The following is a 9198-nucleotide window of genomic DNA, read 5'->3' as shown; positions in this document are numbered from 1 at the left end:
ACAAAGAACTCAAGTTAGCAGCAGCAGCACCACTGATTCTTCGAGTGCAGGTGGTGTGAGGCCGAGGTTTTCGACTCCCGAGGCTGAAGCGGAGTATACGAGGCTTCTCTCGAAGTTTATAGCAAAGGAGCGAGGTTTTTTGCCATCAGGGAAAGATGGTAAGTTGTTGGAGATGATCTTGGAGATGGGCTGGTTGCTTTTTGCAAGGCACCCGCTGCTGTGCCCATAAGTGTTATTCGTGAGTTCTATGCTAATACAAAGGCGGAGAAGAATGGTTTCACTGTGGTTAGGGGGATGACGGTGGAGTACAGTACAGATGTGATAAGGAGGGTGATTGAGCAACCCGCGAGGAAGCCCGGTCAGGACACCTGGAATGATAAGACTCTGGAGGACTTTGATTTAGATTTGATAGTTGCTACTCTTTGTGTGCCTGAGACTCATTAAAAGTTCGAGAAGGGCACAACTGATTATGCCACATTCCCTGCTTGATTTATGAACAGGTTTGCTCATGCATGGAATGTGTTTATTTGTGCTAATATCATGTCATCTTCTCATGTACATGATGTGACTGTGGAGTGTGCACGGCTGTTGTGGGGAATTATTCAAGGTGACTATGTGGACCTTGGGATGGTGATCTACCAGGGTATTCTGAGATTTTTGCGAGGGAGTACTATGAGTTCTATACCCTATGCGTCCGTTGTGACGAAGCTGTGTGTGGAAGTTGATGTCCGTTGGCCAACACACGAGCAGCTCCAGATTCCGAGTGCTCCTATTGACAGCACCACTTTGGCGACGATGCAAGAGTGGGATGGAGGAAAGCCTGATTTGAAAGGACTTGGTTATTCTTTTGACCATCTTCCTGGTAGGAGGCCAGCTGCTGGGGCAGTTCAGTCGAGCAGGACTGCATGAAGATCTCAGTTGGGTGAGGAGGCTGATCCATCGCAGCAGGAGCAGGAGGAGGCAGGAGAAAATGTTGGAGCTGGTTTGAGTACGACGCAGTATAGGCGTTTAGCGAGGAGGATGGATACGATGCATGGCATCCATTATCGGTTTGCACCTGATCTCACCCAGGCACCAGGGACTGCAATCAGCGCCATATGTGTTGATATCCAATGGCCAATATTTGATAAGGACTCTGTGTATCCACCTCCAGACATGCCTGATACTCCACCCGTTGGGGGTGAGGATCCTGATTCCGAGTAGGTATGCCTGATTCCTTACTATTACCTTAACTGAGGACAGTGAAAATTTTAAGTTTGGGGGTAGTAGTTGAAGGAATATATTTTGTGTGAGTCACATATAGTTTGCATATTCATGATAGTTTAGTGCATATATTTGTATATTTTGCCATGTAGTTTTTTTATATTTTATTTTTGTAGTTTTTTATGATATTTTGTTCATATAGTTTCATGCATTTGTATAATAACATGATCCCTTAGATGTTTTTTTTCGATTGATTTGTGATATTGATGCTAGTGTAGTGATGTCGTATTTAGTGATGTTAAGTCTTGTCGAATTGATTTGCATGCTAGAGACAATTATATTTCACTAAGTCTTATAGGTTGCTTGAGTGCTAGATCATGATCATGCTTTGTTTGTTTGTTGAGATTTAATCGCTTGTTTATATTTAGGATATTCTCTTAATGATGAAATAACATGGATTTTTAAAAAAGATTGGAGAAATTGGATTTCATTGTTAGTTGTTGTGGCTAGTTGTCAAATGGCTAGTAGTCGACTCATATTTATGTGAGTAGTCTAGGGTTGAGCGAGATGGAGCGAAACGCACTCGTTCAGAAATTTGTGGAAAAAAAAAAGAAAAGAAAAAAATAAGTGTTATGTATAATTGATCACGAGTGGGCTCTTTAGTACTCGATTTATTAAGTTATTAGGGGACTTTGTTCCTAGTGACCTAAGGCTTTTATAATCTGGGATCCGCTAACCTAACACTCGTTACATGGGTACTATTGTATAAGTCTTTTGTGGACCTCACTCATTGCACGGTCAAATAAGCATACTTGTGTTGTTTTGCTGTGAATAAAAGCATGAATCCATATAAAACTCCAAAATAAGAATAAAAGGGTTATAAGTTATTTTGAATCTATCTTTTATTTTATTTATAACTTTGCAATTTCTTTGATGAGTAGTGAGTCATGATTATTAATCTAGTTACGATAGTATATCTGTAAGCATTTGCACACACACACGTCTCTGGTTTGTAGGTTGATTTGTAAGGTTTGATTGATCTTTATGCGAATAACTGCATTTGTTGAGATGTTGCTTATTGATTGGTTTAGTTATTCTATTGGGGATCGTTGCATTCATGCATTTTTATTTCTTGTTCTTTGAGTCTATTTATGCTTAAGGACAAGCATAAATTTAAGTTTGGGGGTATGTTGAGTGACATTTATGACACTTTATAACGCTCTATTAAACTTTGAATTGGTGTATTTGTACTTAAGTTGTTGGTAATTTAATGTGTTTTCTAGTATTTTTGCATTTCAGGCATTAATCCGGGATTCAGGTAAATTAGCATTGATTTGATGCTAATATGGTGTTAGGATGGTGTCCAAGGAATAAAGCTCGGGAAACCAACTCATTGCAGCAAGAAAAGAAAGAAAGCAGAATTTTATCCAGGAGGCCAGCACACCCGCACTGTCAAAGCGCGCGGCCGCGCTGATCAAGTGCGCGGCCGCGCCCAAACCTCAGAGACACAGCGCACCCGCGCTGATCAAGCGCGTGGCCGCGCCGGGTCGGGATGTTAAAATCCTGATTCTACTTAACTTCTGATTGGAGTTTGCATGGGATGCTATATATACCTAAATAAATGACGATTTTCAGAGAGAGACGTAACGGAGCTTAAGGAGAAGACAACAAGAAGGCCTATAGAACAATTTAACGAAGGTGAAGAAGATCTAGTTTATTCTCGTGAATCTTTGTTCTAAGTTGTAATCTTGGATGCTCGTTTCTTGTTTTGTTGAACCTAATACTTTGGATTACGTACTTTATTTATTATTTATTTATAAAGACTACGTTTATTATACCATGTTTTCATCGGAACCCACGTTGATGATGAGTCCGATTATGGGCTAATCATTATCGTGGGGTTCTAGCGGATTTATTTATGGATTTCGTTAGTTGATTTGTTTCGATGCCTTAGTATGTGGTGATTGTATGATAATCTAGTATTGATTGTGCTTATTCGTTTTATGAGCGTCGCGAACTTATAAGATAGCGTGTTAATTCTTAATAAAGCGAAAGTGAATTTAAGGATTTAGAACTTGCCATGCTAGCATAGGTTCATGTGTTATTGTTATGCATGATTCGTAGGTAATTTTAACCATCTTACTTTCCCTATGTAATCATGATAGATAACTTGTGCATTAAACCGTTATGTTGTCAAATTCTATAGACATATAGGGTCTCAATATAATTGGTGTCTATTCAGCTTCTATCTCTTTTGTGGATGTCTGGTAGTATGATATTCGTGCAACGAAAGTTGGCATTCATCAGTTTCGTGTTATCCGATTAGTGTCATCACCATTACATGCTAAGGTTAAGAACAAAAAGGCTATTGAATGAAGTACTTAATGAAGTTAGAATCCCATGTTTGTGTCATATATTATTCAACTCTCTTTACTCTCTTTAGTTAATATTCTCTAGTATAATTCTCAATAGTTAATCGTAGTATAATCAAAACCCAAATTGCTATTCGTATTAGCATTGAATAATAGCCATATTATTGTTACATAAGTGCATAAATCACAAAATTAACATAAACTAGTCCCTATGGGAACGAACTAGAAATAATTCTATATTACTTGCGATCGCGTATACTTGCGTGAATTATTAGCGCGTGTTTAGCGACTAACATTAAGCACCAAGACAATGGTACTTAAAGTTTGACAGCTATATGATGAAGAATGGGTACACGGGGAGTGTTATGAATCATTGTTGTTACTTTAAACAATTTGATTCATTTATATCATACTGTTGTTGTATGTTAATGACATGTCGATAGTAGGATCAAATATAAGGGAAATCAACAGACTAAAGAGACATAAGTCTGAGGAGTTTGAGATGAATGATATGAATACAGCAAACCAGATACTTGGTATGAGCATCATAAGGGATGAAACTGAAGGTACTTTGAAATTATCTCAAAAGAAGTATATATGTGGAGAAATTGTTGCAGAAATTCAGTGTCCATGATTCGAAGACTATAAGTACATCGTTGGCGAGTCACTTTAATCTCACGGAGAAGCAATCACCTAAAACGGATGAAGAGAAGAAAGATATGTCTAAAGTTCATTATGCGTCTGCAGTTGATAGTTTGATGTATGCAATGGTGTGTACAAGACCAGGCATTGCTCATACAGTGGGAGTTGTTACCAGATTTATGTCTAATCCAGGAAGAGAGCATTGAGAAGAAGTTTAGGGATTGTTACGCTACTTGGAAAGCACATCCAAGGTTGTATTATGTTTCAGTAAGAAAGATGTTATCTTGAAAGAATTCTCTGATGCAGATTTGGGTGGATGTTTGTATACAAAAAAGTACAACGGGTTATATTTTCACTTTGGGTGGCACAACAGTTAGTTGGATGTCTCGACTTCAAAAGAGTGTTGCTCTTTTAACCACATAAGCAAAATATATAGCTATCTCTGAAACTAGCAAGGAGATTATTTGGTTAAAGAATTTCCTTGTGGAGTTGGGTAAGAAACAGGCGGACAGTGCTTTTTATAGCAACAGTCAGTGCGCTATTCATCTTGTAAATAATCCTGTATTTCATGCTAGGACGAAACATATTCAGCTGAGATACTTTACAAGAGGGTTGATAAACAATGGTATTTGTCCTTGGAGAAAATCCTTATTTCAAAGAATCTTGCAAATATGTTGACTAAGGTGGTTACAAATGAAAGTTGAAGTTTTCCGTAGCTTCAACTGGCCGTCAGAATTGATTGATGAGAAGGCGCTGCACTAGTTAGAATTATTGATTGAAGTATTGATATTACTAGATTTATAAGAGGGAAGTGAATATGTGGTCAGACTACAAGTGGAAGATTGTTGGGTTTGTGGAGTTTTAATTAAGCCCATGAAAATACTCATGTAATCGTAAAATCATAACACAAAAAATTGTGTGGGATCCATACAAAATTAGTTCTGCTTGTGAAATAGAATTTTTCGTACCACGTAAATCTTTGTCTTGTGTGATTTTTGTTTATTTTCTTTTTCTTATTTATTCGATATGTGTTTTGCTTTATGAAAAAAAATAAAATTTAGTAGAAAAAGTAAGAAAAATGGGTAAAGTGGTGGAATTAATTAATATTTAATGTATAAATTGAGTGTAATGAAAGAAAGTACTGAATATAAATGTAACGACTGAGAATTTTGCGTCGTAATTAAGAAAATAAAGTATGTATTATGTGATGAGATTATAATTATGTGACTAAGTGATGATTATTTGTCTTATCTGTATACTAGAGTTTAGGAGCGTGAATAAAAACATTCCAATTTAAAGAGTCAGCTTAGAAATTAAGCTTGGTGTCGGGCCGTTAGGTAGAACGGAACCCGTCCTAATATGGAAATTAAATAATATAAAATGAGAGTTATATGTGAAGTGAATGAATAAAGTATTTCGTCTTAAGAGACATGTTGATTGACAAAGATAATGAGAAGCGTAATCGAAATGCTGAGCGTCGGGCCGTCAGGCTGAACGTGACCCGGTATGCGTTAAAGAGGATAAAGATTAAAGAGGGACAGATTCTATGATCAGACCTGAGTCGTTATATGACTATATGTGTGTGAGTGCTTGACTGTGTGCATGACTATGTGTTCTGTATCAATTTTGTGAATTTTAAAGGAATTACGTGATTTAAGTAAAGGTTTAATTAACCTTCGCGCATTTTTATAAAATCATCCGAGAAGGATAAAAACATGAGATTTGTTTTGTTACCTTCGTAATGATCCTAGAGACTTTTTAAAAATAATAAGTGAATTTGATTGTTGATCTTTGCATTTTTAAATCAATTTTATGTGGAAATTGTATTTATTAAAGCAAGTTTGCGAAATTTATATAAAATCAACCGTTCGCTCAAATTTTTATTATGAGTAATGGATAAAAAGATAATTTCGAGACCTACATGTTAAAATTGTCATTTTCAATAATCCTCGACTTTACGAGAGAGAAATATTTTTATTTTCAATTTCGTTGCATTTGAGTAAAAAGAGAAAGAAAGTGCAAATTAAAAAGGGAGTTATTAGATTACCATTTTGCCCTTGTGTTGGTGGAGTATAAATTACTCCTTCCTCCCCATTTTCTTCTTTCTTTTCCGTGCACTCACTCTTTTCTCTCCTCTTTTTCTTTCGCTCTCTCTCTCTCACTCGAACAACTCTCTCTCGGCTCTCTCTTCAATCTCTCTCGGTATACCTCCTTTTTCCTTGATCAAACTCATCAATCATCCCTAATTCTTCTTGCTAAACACTTATGTATAGGTAGAAGTATGTGCATGTGTGTGATTAGGCTTGCATGCCGAAGTGTGTGTGTGTTTTTGGGTTCCGTTTTGAGCCAAGAACCGAGGGCTTGCTTGATTAGTTCGTATCCTATGATTATTGTGCTGAAATCAGTTTGCATGTGGTGTTGATGCATTTCTTTTGAGAAATCGGGGGTTTCGTGGTTGGACACCCTCGAATGAGGGCACCACCGTGAAGCCACCGCCACCGGTGATGAACTCCGGTGAACCGGTGGTGAGCTATGATGTTAAAAACTGAGCTCTAGAACCTTAAGATCACTTATTTATGTTTGCATGTGGTGTTTCGATTAAAAGGCCGAATGGCCCTTACTATTTTAAGGAAATCAAGTTGATTATATTGAAATGCATGAGTCATTGATTTGATGTTGAAATATAGGTGGATTTATGATTCAAGGATTAAGAATATCAAGTTGCATGGTTGTTTTTGAAAAGGCCGAATGGTTTTAATCTTTAAAGTTGTTTGATTTGAATTAACTTGTGTAAAATGATGATGGATTGTTATTAGATTAAAAAGGAATGAAATTATTGTCGCATGCTAAGTTTAGGTTCAAATTTTTGTGTTAATAAGAAAGGAAATTGATTTTTGTGAGATAATCTTGGTAAACACTAAGTATAAATGGCCTAAAAGTGATTGCATGTTAGTTTTAAAGAGGATCAAGATGTGCATATCATTGATTTATCCTTGAGAAGTAAAATTGAGTTTTTGCCGAATTAAATTAAGTTAAAAAAGGGACTAATTTGATGAATGAATGGATGCATGTTGTGATTTAGGTGAAAATCAATTGTGTTAAGAAACTTAGTTGGCTTACTTGATAAAGATAAAGTGTTTGATATCATGATAAGTTAAAATTGAATTACATGCGCGCAAGTATGTATGATTTGGCTCAAATTTTTATGATTAAAATGAAGAAGGATGATACTTTAATAGCTTTGAATGAGTTGTGTGTATGTATGTGAGTTAAAGTGAGAACTTGGTTAATTTTGTGTGATAGGGCCGAATAGGCCATAAGGAATGAAAGTCAAATTACTTGGTTTTTATGATTAAAAGGATGATTGAAAGTGTATAAGTAAATATTTAGGAATTTGTTGCTTGATTATAGTATGTGGCTCGAATTAAGGAGCAAAAGAAAAGGGAACTAAGTTGATTGATATAAGTGATGGTTATGAACGTAAATGTTTGGTTGTGAATAGGTCTTGTACTCGTAAAAGAGTCGTGTTAGTTTGATTTGAGAAATAGCCAAGGTCAAGCGAGTACGCTTTGATTGCTAAGTATATAAGGATATAAAAGCTACGAGAAAGGATTATGCTATGTGCTAAGTGCTATGTGCTTATATGTATAAGCTATATTCGTATGCTCGAGTCAAGGATATAATCGAGTTACCGTATAGTGTGATCGTTCCAGGAACGAGAGTTGGGAATCTAATTAAGATTTTGGTTTTATTGTAGATTCGGAGCGTGAGGGCATTCAGGCTAGGAAAGGAAATGATTTACTAGGTGGCAGTAGTTCAACCCTCAGGAAAGCAAATTCAGGCAAGTAACTCTGATTACTTGTGTAAATGATTATAAAGGAAATGTTGTTCATACCATGTAGAGTATTGAACTGTTTAAGCATGAAACCCCTGTTTTATGAGATCCATGTTTTATGAAACCCTGTTATTGATTTAAAGAATCCCTGTTCTTGATAACCTGTTATTGATAAGCCTATTGATTTCACTCATTGATAACCTGACCTTTCTGTTCAAGTTGCCTATAATGCCATGAATCATATTGAACCTATTGATTATCTTGGTTAACCCTATTTAATGATATTCTGTTTCTCTTGATCACCCTATTGATCCTTAAATCAATGTTTATCCTTCTAATTTGGTGCCTTGTTATCCTTGACACATAATTCTTGTGAATTGTTCCTTGCGTATCTTTGATTCACTCCCTGAACTTTGTTTCTTTAAAATCTGATTTAAGAATGACTTTCGACTTGAAAGAGTCCGAATGATTTCAAATGCTTGGTAATGATAAAATGAATTTTAGAAAACCTATTTGTTTTTCCAACTCAAGGTTTTCCAAATGAATTCCTGATGGATTGCATTGAGACGTAAGAGGCTAGTGGGACTAGTCCAGTCATGGTAAGAGGCTAGTGGGACTAGTCCAATTTAAGGCTGAAATTATGCCGATTGGTATCTTAAAGACCGGAATGGAGGTCGATACGGGCTGATCACCCGTATATAATGAAATGGAAAGATAAAGTGATCCAATCAAGGGTTCTAATTGATTATTTAAAAGGGAATTGAAACTTTTATTCAGTAAATTGATTTTGGAAATGAAAATGGTTTATATTGCCTTGAAAAGATTTGATTATGTTATTGTGGAGCTTAAAGCTCGAGAACCCTGATTCTTGACATTGTTGATCATATGATTGATTCTATCTTGAAATACTGTTGCTTTCCTCTATCGAAAGATCTATTTGATCCTATAATGATTTGTGATGAATGTCGGCTTTCGTCCTATTTCGAGCCTTGTTTCTTGAAAGCCCTACTATTCTTCAGAGTACCTTTCCTTATCCCAAAGAAAAAAAAATGGAAATCTGCCACCTAGATTAATTAAAGTAGAATGCCCTAGTTGGTTCAAAGTATATTGAGATTTGATATTATAGAACTGCTATATAGTTACTTG

This window comes from Apium graveolens, chromosome 7 (genome assembly GCF_009905375.1).
Source record: "Apium graveolens cultivar Ventura chromosome 7, ASM990537v1, whole genome shotgun sequence".
In the NCBI taxonomy this organism is placed as follows: domain Eukaryota; kingdom Viridiplantae; phylum Streptophyta; class Magnoliopsida; order Apiales; family Apiaceae; genus Apium; species Apium graveolens.
This window is presented reverse-complemented; position numbering follows the sequence as displayed.